Genomic DNA, 12,473 nt, shown 5'->3' on the forward strand with positions numbered 1-12,473 from the left:
GATAGAGTCTCCATACCAAAGCCAGCTATTTTCTTATTGAGAAATTGAAAAGGCGAAACTGAATTGGCTGGGCCAACCACAATAAAGAGTAGGTGACAGCACGAAATTATTATTGGCACATGAGCCCACGAAAGAATCACAACCCCAGTGAACCAAAAACGGCTCTGCCCTCCCTTGGTTGGATGAGTATATAGTTTATTCATTAAATATAATAATACGCCAACTTGGGCATTAATGCTGGATTAATTACGGGTGATGAATGACATCGTCACTTATATTTCGAACGAGTCCTCCTTTTGGATTTTTCAACCATATTGTCAACATCATTTTTCATAATGAGAAGTACCATTTAACTATGAACTCAGAAAATGGCATCGGTTTTTTCCGGTTTCTCAATATGGGCTCGAGTTATTGGTGCCAAGAATGAGCTGATGGTGATTTCTTCACTTTTACCTTCTAGGAAGAAGCTCTACTCAGCTAAGTGATATCAACAGTTACATCCGTTTTTTTCAGCTGAAAGTACTTTTCAGAAAATTACGAAAACTGTAAGTTTCAAGTCAGATAGTTAAAGCTTAGAGTCTTTATTCCTCTAGCTGATATCAAAGTTGGTTGGCCTCGTACCAAGAAATTCATAAATGACACACCTTTCAAAGATTATGAAAACTCAGTAGGCCAGTAAAAGCAGAAACTTCCTCCCAAAGAAAAAAAAAAGGCCTGCAGATCTTTCACGTGAAAGGGCAAAGTATTAAATAATAAACAGACTACACTAGATTGCATAGTCGACTCTAATCCACTCATCGCTAATTTCTGCACTTCTAAAAACAACCCTTCTAAAAACAACCTTCAGGCCAAGATTTACTGAGCAGATGGAGCCAAGGAGGTCACTGCAGGCCCCTTGATTTTCGAACAAGTAATCTAAAAACATATCTACTTGTCTTTTTTTTAGCTATCCTTCAATTAAAAATTTTACATACAGGAGGCACCTAATTTCCACTTTAGTTTTTTCATTTTTTTTCCCCTTTTGTCTCCGCCACTGCCCATGAAAATGACTGCAAATCAAATCTAGTTTCGTGTATGTGTACGCATGCATGAAGTTGTAAAAGGACCTTGAAGTTTCGGGTATGCTTCAAAAAGCATATGGCTAGTTTCACATCATTTTCTTTTTCTTTTCAAATCACAAAGAAAGTCTCCGACAATAGGAAAAGGAAATCCAATGAATGTACCGGCTTTTTGTGGGAAAAGATGACAAAAAAAAAGGTATATAGGACAATTGAACGGCTCTTGCTATTTGGAGCTAAACAGTTCATTCATAAGAATAATGGGTGATTGAGAGAAAAAACAAGAAAAGAAGGTGTGAAAAATGTGATATTTTTCATTATTTAGAGCTAAACAGTTCGTTCATAAGAATAATGGGTGATTGAGAGAAAAACAAGAAAAGAAGGTGTAAAAAATGTGATATTTTCATTATTTAGTATTAGTTTACATTTTTTTTTCTGTTCATCATGATGAAGCAAACGTCAAACAATAGTGATAGAAATGCACGCACAAATGTATACATAGAGAGGCGCACATAGGTATGGTGTTTGTGCACGGTGATTGAAAATTGCGAGGATTTGTTTATGTTTCAAATATTGTGTTTCACACTTTCCATGGTGTGTCCCCCATCTGCTGTGGGCTCACAGTTATATAAGACAGTAGCGACAAAACTATACTGCATCAGGTGAAACGTTATCAACCGTTTCAATCGTCAAAAATATAGTAATCTTTTATCATGCAGGAAATATTGTCATGTCCCTATTGCATTCTTATCAGCAATATCTCCAGAAAAGACAAGTCATTGGACTCCAACCGCTTGTCTGACGCAATTTTCTTAACTTTTATTTTGTTTTTATGTCAAAGAGGCGTTACAAAGAAAGATCCTTCCATTTTATATCATTGGAGCAGATGCTCCAAAAACTAGTCTTCCTAGGTGTGACATCAATGAAATTTTTCAGAGCCTTCAAAAATTTCACCCGTGTTCGACTCTAAGATGTCATGATTTCAACAGTTTCACCAGGTCAATACATTTCGGATTACTTTTCTAAGGTTTATATATTAAACGCATCTTAATGCCAAGATGGTGAGCGTTGGCGCCCACCTGCCCATAATAAATGCAGGAAACGTTTGAGCGTTTCAATAATGTGATCTTCTTTTAAACTCTGTTGTCTGCTGAACAAAGAACCTGACCTTGATCTCTTTGCAGTTGGAAAAGAAACTGCCGGAGGGCCGGCAGTGAATATCTCTAATTGGAAGCATGGAACCGGTCGTCGACCTTGCAATTTGGCTCTTGTATGGTGATAAAAGGGACATGTTTAACGAGGGAAGTCATTTATCACGAATATATCTATGGTTTATGAGTTAAAACTCTCTTCCGAACTGTCAAAACTGGGAAGGTATTACTGTTCTGTGGGTACCTCTCTAGTTGGGATTATTACTCCCATCATTATGATTCCATTCCTTTACAGTGAGTCCTCCAGTCTCCATGGTTACCCATATGTTAGAAATGTACCTCTAGTCTTTCGTATTGTACTGCCTTCATTAGGGAAGTACAAAGCACAAGGAGTTTGGTGGGCATCTTATCTTTAATTGGTCCCATTTGTATCTGTTCACTGATTAACCTGTGATCACTATGCAAGCTGTTCTGCACTAGAGATTCTTACAGTGAAAGATGGAAAACAGGAAAAGTAAAGACACTATCAGTGGTGTCGGCGTCACCTTCCTTGGCTAGTTGGACATCCCAATCAGCCATCAGCCCACTATTTTTGAGTCATTTTCTTGCTACTTGTTAAGCCATATACATTCAGCTGAGCCATATACATTCAGCTGAGCCATATACATTCAGCAGACGCTAAATAGATGTCCTAAAATCTTCACTTAGGCGATTTTTCTGTAAGTTTGCTGGACTATTGCTTATGCATTGAGAGAGTCATAAGCTGCTGTTAGGCAACTGTAAATGAGAAAAATTTGACATTCAGCTGACGCTAAATAGATGTCCTGAAGTCTTCACTTAGGCACACTTTTCATTAAGTTTGCTGGACTATTGCTTATGCACTGAGAGAATCATAAGCTGCTGTTAGGCAACTGCAATGTGAAAAATTTGCTCCTCGGTTACTTTCTGTGATACTCCTCTGAAAACTAGAATACGCTATTCTGTATATCTATCTCTTGCACAAAATATTTCTCCGTTGAGTGGTCATGCAGATTCGGGACGGAGGCAGAAAACTTTTGTTGGGGAGGGCCCGTCATACATAAGAAAAAGTAAGCATATATACCTGCATGTGATCGCAAATACAACCTGTAATCGTATATATTTTGACAAATACAGTAATTTGTAGCAAGCAATAAACATATCATTTAACAAATAGTGTATGTATAAACATACCATATGTGATTTTATACAATACACATTTTTTGAAAAAAACCGGTACGATTATCTAGGATTTGAAAATGTGTGTGTACATATATATATATATATTCCTGAAAACGACTTAGTTACTTTTCCAGTTGGGGAGCTCCTATTAGGCTGAAGTTTCATTCCAGAGTCTTCGATCGATTTTCATACCAATCCCTTAAGATTACATGTTTAAACAGAGTAAAGATACATGGAATAGCAAAAGACAGAGCGCGGGATCCTCTCTCTACCTACGTGAGATAAAAGTTTCTTCTAGAATCAATAACAGTTTCACCAATCCAACATAGAAAGCGATCCATAATTGCCCGTCATTCACAGAGAAATGAAGAGAAAACAGAGAGAGAAAGAAAGAGAGAGAGAGAGAGAGAGAGAGAGAGAGAGAGAGAGAGACTTTCTCTTTTCTGGTGGACCAGTCGTATTACAGCGGCCGGCCCACCTGTTGGTACAGGCTACAGAGTCAAGAAGAGCTTCGATTTGGGAGGAAAACAGAGAAGAAAGAAGAGTAATAGAGAGAGGGCGAGAGAGCCCAGGGTGTTAGCGTCGATGCTTTGAAGTAACCCAAAACGTTTTCGGTTAAGAATTGGAACAAATGTTCTTCATCATAAATACAAATCAGAGGCCGTCAAATCTAGCAGTTCGTGCAAGAGACATTACAAAACTGTTCTTCCATTACTCACTGTCTCAATCTTTCTAGAAAACTTTAGGGCCTCCATGGCCTGTCTTTACAACTTTAAAGAAACCTACCATGTTCCACCAAAAAGTTGATTCGACGAGAAGTAGTTACTGGAAAAGATTTTACCAGTAAAAGACTATCCCTTCTAAAATCTTGGCGGCCGGTACCGCGATTCTGTCTCCATCCGTCAGCTGTCTACCTGGCCGGCGTCGACCAGGCGATCAAGGCTCTCACCTGGGCTTGCCGCTTTGCCTCGTCCACTAGCGCTTCTCTCTGGACAGACCTGTTCTTGTCAAACACAACGTCTGCATGTGCATCATTAAAACTTTGTCTACTTACTCTCTCAAATCGCTAATTAACTTAATTTAGCACTGTGTTAGGTGACTTTTGAAACGTTGAAGATATGCTCACTGTCTTTTTCTATACGCACTTATGTCAAGCATTTTCTTCATTCTTAGGCTGAAGACCGCACATTTGTCTGGAGAGGAAGATTACAAGCACGCCAGAGTGAATTGACATCGACATGAATGCGCGTACTAATCTATACCCATAAGCAGAAGCTAGTTAGCTAGCCAAAGCTACCAAACCTTACCATCTTCATCGTAGGAGTTGAATTTTTTCTTGAACACGTTGTTATATTTTATTTTCATCGATGAACAGATGAACCGGAGGAGAAGGATTTCCGGCATTTTTTATCCACTGAATCTTATATGAGCTCGTTTGATGGGGAGGAAGCTGCCCACTTGCGTCAGGCGCTAGCAAATGAAGTATATATTATTTTTTTACAACTTGAAGAGTAGATTTACAGTAATATCCGCAATTTCGCCTGGTTTTCAGTTTCACATTGCTTCCTCCGCAATTTTAGGAACCATAAAGTGGAAGACTTGAGGACTTGAGGTTATAAAGACAGCTACCTAGACATGTCTCTAAGCCAATACCTTTTTCTTCTTGTCTGGTGCAGTCACCACTGTTCTCGAGGAACATTTGGCATACAAATTAACCAAAGGGACATGGGATCCTTTAAACTGGGAAAAAATGTTGTTGGCTCATATTGTGCTCGATAACTAAGGTTAGTTTGATTTCCCATGGATCTCAATTGGATAGAATCTGAAAGGTGATAGTGGAAATCCATACTTGTATCAAACTGGATTTCAATTTCTACACCCAATGTGGATTTCAATCCAATGTAAAAAGTGTGGATTTGAAATCGCATTTGTGGGGTGGGAGGTTGGACTTGAAAACCACGGATCTGAGATTGCCAGTAACCAAAAGCAACCTACGTTTTTGTGTTTTTTAAATATTCTAAACTATTTAATAGCTAATACTCAAAACTATTTAATAGCTAATTTAAAAATTTAAAAAAAATCTATACAAGTCAGTAATGCACAAAACCAAATACTGACAACACTGCTCTGTTGCTTGCATGGTGTCATCAGTAAAAGGATAGAAGCTAGAATATTTTTGAAACAAATGAACTTTCCAAAATATATGTTTCAGGATCGCCACATTTTAGTTTTTGAAAGTTATAGTGTGGTTATGGATATTATGCTTAAATCCAACAGTCAATGCCTAATTGGCTAATATAATAATTCAATATTTGATTGTATAACATAAATATGACGTTCTTTATACAAACCATTTCAAAAACACAATGTTCATATAAAATGGCACTCTTAATATTTTAAGTTCTACCCTTGTTTTTTAGTGTTTCAAGCATGCTAACTCGCGGCATTGTGGTGATTAGGTATGTTATTGCATATAATATAATTGATCTCTTTCAGAATTGGGTTAAGCTGGATTCTTTATATGTGTGTGTGTGTGGAGTCAAAATTGAGGTTTGATGGAATTTATCCAACATCGCTATCAAATTTGAATCATTCATATTCAAATTAGCAATCAGATATATAATATCAAATCGATAGTCTCAGATCCCCAACATGGAACACGTCTAGATCTATAGTTTCAGAATTTGCAGCTATAAGCTTAAACTGTCATGACTTCGGGAGAAAATCATAACTGAAGTTGCTCCTAATTTGGTCACCGTGCTGAGAAAGCTTATAACTGTAAATAAACAGATCTAACGAGATCCAGTTCATTTAAACTGGGCCTCAATAGCAAGGATCTTCAACCATATGAAAGGATACTATCAATTTTGTAACTATATTGGATGATGGCAGGCAGAATTTTATTTTTTTGGGGAAACTTAATCTGATGATATTCTGGTAAGGTCACAACTTTCCCAAATACTCCAAAACAGGGTCTCAAGTTCAGACAAACTGCTAACTAGGACCATGTGAGATTTACTGCATACTTTCTTACCTTCACTTCTATTGGCTTCAATTTAAAATAAAAAAAGGGAACTCGGTTTAGAAGATGAGGACTCGACGATAAGGAAACTAGAATCAAAGTGGAAAAATGAAGAGGATTTAGAAATAGAAGAAAAAAACAAAAGCTCTACTTTCGATGCGTTTAGAGTGAATCGTCTAATATTTTAACTAAAAAATTATAAATAACGGATTTAATTCACAAAACAATTTTCCAACACTCGTTTCATAGTTTCGTCCTTTTCGTGATTGTAAAGACAAAAGGCAAATGAGAGTCGGGCAAGTATTTGAAACTTAAATTTAAACTGTGATTTGTATTTTTCGAAAATTTTGGAGAACAGCAATCTCTTAAATATTTTGTAATATATATTCTTTTTCGTCCGTGAATGATTAAGAAACTATTTGTATTTTGTCCAACGCTAAAAAGTCACAACAATTCATAAATTTCTCAAAAATGAATGAAAAATGTTAAAAAATGAACAGAAGAACAGCGGGAGTGTTAAATAGAAAAGTAATACATAAGAAACGCATAAGAACAATCAAGAATCCAACAAATTATTATATGGTGAATGCCAGAATAGGCGGTTTACATATACAAACAATCTCAATCCAACATATTGTTGGTGAAGGTTTAGTAAAATATGACAAAATCCCGCGAGAACCTGAAATTCAGAAGGAAAAAGCTTTCTCGCTTTTCAGAACTTCCAGAGTTGCAGCACCTTCACTTAAAAGGCACTGTTGCCCCAAGCAATGGAGTTGGCGGGGAAACTCAGCCATCGTCGTCTTCATCTTTGAAGACTCATTAATCCCAACCACCCTTCAACATCATGTGGACATGTGAAAAGACAAGCAATTCCATGGCCCTAGCCTTTTTCTGAACTTTGCTGCTGTCCCCGGCCTAACTTTTTCCTTTTCATAAAGGAACGAAGGAACAAGGACGACCATTGATGCTCCATCTTGCCGCATTGCAGAACTGTTTCAAACTGTTTCAAAAAAGCCAAAAGGAATTTTAAGGCCGCTTGGTGTTTGTAAATCCGAAAATCACGTTTTATCAAATATGTACCTGAAAATGACATCTTATCCCATGCTGACCAGCTTAAACATACATCATACATGGGAAGGCTTCCACAATATCCAAAACCAAATTCTTAAGGTCACTTGGATAACAAAACTTCTTGAACACCCCCGAAAACTGGTTTTTGAAGACACGCCTAAAATCCAATGTTTTGTGAACAATGAGGCTGGGTTTTCAAACTGTTTATGAGAACTAAGACTTTGTAAAAACCGGGTTTTCTCAAAATTTACCTTGAAGATGCGATTTAGGCGATCACTCAAACAACTAATCACATGACTTGGACGTAGAGAGAGAGCCACCCCCATGGGGTCAAACTAGATGCAATCTACCCATTTGAAGGAGACAAAGCGTCTCACCACACATTTATTTGAGAAAAGCAAGAGAAGGCCTTACATGCATGTGGTAAAAATATCCAACCCTGGGGGGCTGGACAAAAGGACAGTAGACATTTGTAAGGCAATAAAAACAGTGCAATAATATTAATATTTAAGCGGGTCGAAATAACAAAAGGAGAATCCAATGCTCGATGGGCATATATCAGACAAATTTCTTGACAACGTTGAGAGGGCGGGACAGGCCAACGGAATCATTCCAGGAAGATGACAATGAAGTACGGCCACAAAGAGCAGAAGAATTAGAGAAGAAGAGGCCAAAGACAAGTTGACAGACAGAAAGGTACCGATTAATAAAAAACTATATCAACCAATTGAAATTTGAATGAATGAAACACAAACGCATATACAATGGAGATGTGGACTAGAAGTCTAAAAAAACTGAAGGGAACTTCAGTTACAGGCATGAGCTCATTCTTCAAAATTAATGCTTGAACAAACTCGCATGATAAGTTCAGGAAGATACATAAGAGAGAAATGGTAGCTCGCAAGCTGATCAAAAGCTCAAGAAAAGGTAGTTCGTTTGCGAAGTTATTATGCATCCACGGCCTTAGGTTTACATGTTAGCTGACATGGAGTTAATACTGCGCTTCTTATTATTGAAAGATCGTCCTTCGCTTTGTAACAACTATTAGTCCTATCTAGAATAATTTCATAGCTCGGTTTTTCAGATGGTTTTTCTTTTGGAGACTAACTAAAAAGGATGCGACGAGTCTCGTTTCCAAACATTTACGCAGGTTTTAGAAGAAAAACGTATGATATCGAAAGCGATCAAGACCTAAGGTCGGCCACCTCAAGCCAATAACATTGTATACGATGAACTTCCGTCAATGCAAGGTCCGAATATCTATAGAATCTTAAATACGGCAGACCTTGCGGGGCACAGAGAGAGAGAGAGAAAGTATGCTTTCAACATTACACATGTAATGCCTCCGTTGGAGGGACGTATATAAAGGTAAAAGCAAGCAAGATGATCCGCTCTAGCACATGAAACCAGTAAACCACGGGGCCATTAAATCACCCGTTAGATTCTTGCTTCAAACATCACTGAAGGAACTCCAACATGTCTCATTTACAGGGACAATTTCATCCAGTAGGCTCTGCAGAGAACATTGGATATAACAGGTAAAGCTTATATATGATCTGAGAGCTAGAGGTCTCAAGACCTTAATGTAGTAGAGATAGAGAGTTTAATTCCCCATATGCATTTGGATATAGTTTTGTAGAAACTCATCTTGACAGAAACATAAGAAAAGGAGAAAAATTCTTCTACAGTGTAATACATACAAGAGAAAAGGTCCTGATATAAAAGGACAATTAAGCACCATCCCATATATACTTTGCAAAATATTTTGAAGTGAACTAAAAATGCATATACAAATTCCACAAACGACAATAGAGCCTGTCTTTGTTAACAATATGATAAAAAAAAACCACGTACAATGAGAAAAGAAGCGATCGAGGTACTCAAGCTCATCCAAGTTGATCCAGGAATGAGGAAAAGAAAATGAAAAGGAAACGAAAAGGAGTAAGTTGGTGCTTTCTTGAAAGATTAAAGCAGCCAGTCACGGATGATAAAAGAGAATAAAAGAACAGATCAACAAGAGAAAGAGTCTTAGAGATTCGGAGCGTAGAGCTCCCTTCAATCCAAAAAAGGGTCGGAATAAGAAGGCGGTACGGCTCCTCCAACATGCAATCCACCAGTGCTATCTCCCATCTGCAAGGAGGAGATAGTACAGTGGAATCCATGATCGAGCAGCTGTGTTCACCTTCTAAAACCCACTTTTGGACAGAAAGGAGCTCTCCCACTCTCTCTTGTCACCACCGAGAAACTTGCGCAGTGGAGCAGGAAAGAAGGAGTTTCCCGACCGTGGAAACAAAGAGGACGAAGATAAAATATGGGAGCGACGAACGATAATGAAAAATGACCACTACAAAGAAAGAGAGATCTCGAGCAACCGACCAAAATCTCAGAAACGAAGAACGAAGAAGACAAGATGGTCAAACACCAACAAAGATTTGTCGCAGGATGGACAGGAAATACAATAACAATTCATCAGGTTGGCCAACGGAACACCAGCAACAACAGTCGGCGGCCATCATAGCCAGGAAGATGGAAAAGAAATTGAAGGCCTTGAGCTCGTGTTGGAGGAGACGAAGGGATGGACTCATCCCTAGAACGAGAGGTGGGGAACAAGGACGCTTATATAGAGACTAAGAGTTCGGTCTTCTGAAAATTTCTTGTCGCAATAATAATTTACAAGATATGACGTTAAATCCATATGGCGGTTTCCCTTTTTTATTTTTTTGAGGGTTTTCACTTGGAATGAATAGCTGGTTGGCATCTTTTGCCGCAAATTACAAAAGTAGGAACCACTCCCTGCGGCCATTGTTGGCAGTTGGTATTGTTCGCTTGCAGTGACCGTTAGAACCGACTCGGGTTTATCTAGAACCGGTTATAACTTGCATGTCCGGAAGTTATAATTTTGCGAGGGAAATTAGGTTTTTGCTTCACAAAACCAATTTTGAGAACTGGGTTTTGTTAAAGTCCAGTTTTGATGGCACCCAAGACTTGGTTTATTTGTTGGGGTGACACAAACTTGATTTTTGGAGATTGAGGTTTTCACTTCGCAAGATTAATTTAGTTAAAACAGGGTTTGCTTCGAGTCTAAGTTTTGATGGCATTCACTCATGCACTTGCATAAGTTGGCACATGCTAGGACGATGTTGGGTTTTAGATGGTTTCCCAACTAAACATAAGCATATTTTGGATAAATGAAAGAGCTGACTATTTATAAAAGAGCTGAAACTCCCACTCAATACCTTGTTATGAATTATCACAACCAACGAAATGGAGACCTCAATTATAATGTTTGATGAGGATGACTTGTTCTCCATTTAGGAAGCAATGACATCTAAACCAGTGCCATTAAGCCGCACCACCAAACAAGCTTTGAGTTGAAACTTGTCTTTCGCCTATATATTTATACTTCTTCTTGGGAAAGCAATTTGCTAGGCATCTTGCTTTTTATCGACTTAAGTTGGTCCTCGAATGCTCCTAATGGAACATTTTTTTGCTAAAGAAGTTTTGATTTACATCTACATCTTTTTTCAATCTATAAAAGGTGGCACGCTTAGTACATTCATCATAAATTATGGTCAGTTGTTCATGACATTCGTTTTAAAATCCATTTTAGTACTTTTATCCGCACCAGTTAAGCTTATTGAATAAATCAACCAACCCCATTGCCTCTTTCATTCCCAGTGATTAGGAAGTTAACAACCCACCAGTTGAAATTGAATTCCAAAAGCTCCCTCATTTTCGTTCTCTCTACCTCTTGGCATCATCGATCGGCCTAAGTACATTACCTTCATTCATTCACAAATCACAAGAAAACAAAGCTCTACCACCGTCACAAATCACAACAATCAATTATCAAGAGCCACAATGTATGGAGGAAATTAACAAGTGACTAGTCTACATGCACAATGTCATGAAAAATATTTCCCTAGTTTCTTTCTAGAATATATGTATACATATATATATATATATATTCACACGAATCCTTCTACTGTTCAAAACCTTGCTGCATAGCACTAGCAGCCGAGACGATTTTAAGGTGACTCGGGTGAAAGAGACCGAGACGATCTGCAGTAAATTTTAGGGGCAACCGGTTCAAGGGTTTCGGGGGAGGAGAGAGTGGTAATTGGGGAAGCGACGTGACCGGTCACAGGCAGGTCAATTGTACGGGAGGTCCGCCCCCACCCCACCCGTCAGGGTGAGTGAAGATCCACCGATAGATCTCGCCTCAAAAGAAGCGAAACGACACGTCACTGTCATCACTACGATTCCTTCACCCCCAATTACCTTCTTACCCCTACCAGCTTCTCTCTCTCTAGAAGCGTCGTTTTCTTCTACCTCGGTTCTGAACCGGCAACTCCAAATTGGATCCGACCGGGCAAACTGTCTGGATCCATATCCAGTAAGGCTTTTGCATTGATTTGGTCCTGTGTCCGACTTAGTGTGCACTGAACGGTTTGGTTTTTGGATCTAAAGTGGATCCAGGGCCTGGTCCAAAATGCTCGGGTCGGATCCGGATATTTTGTTAGAGCCGATTATGTCCAGACAAGTTGGTGCTTAGAGGTTTTCCACTGTGAGGATGTTGGGGGAACTTTTGTACCGATGATGGTGACCCAACCCGAATCTTGTTAGGGTTTTTCATTATGCCAGGCAGGTGGTCTTGTATCGCTGCCTTCGAACACCTGGGTCCCACGACCCAAGGTAGGATCCGAACCGGGCCCTACACCAAATCTCCTCTCCTTTGTCACACTGTAAATGGGATTGTGTCTATGATTTTTTAATAAAGTTTTTATGTTTTAGCTGTCTCGATTTCCAAACCGACTTGCTTTGTTTAGCTCATGATCCGGATCCGAGATCTCCAAAGCTCAATCTTGGCTGCCCCCAAATCCTAATTAGACTCTGTTATTTATCTTTTCAAGGGAAGTTATTTGTGTTTTTTTTGTCATAATAAATGAACCCACCCACCCACCCAAGATC

The sequence above is a fragment of the Nymphaea colorata genome, chromosome 11 (assembly GCF_008831285.2).
Source record: "Nymphaea colorata isolate Beijing-Zhang1983 chromosome 11, ASM883128v2, whole genome shotgun sequence".
NCBI classification, from domain to species: Eukaryota; Viridiplantae; Streptophyta; class Magnoliopsida; order Nymphaeales; family Nymphaeaceae; genus Nymphaea; species Nymphaea colorata.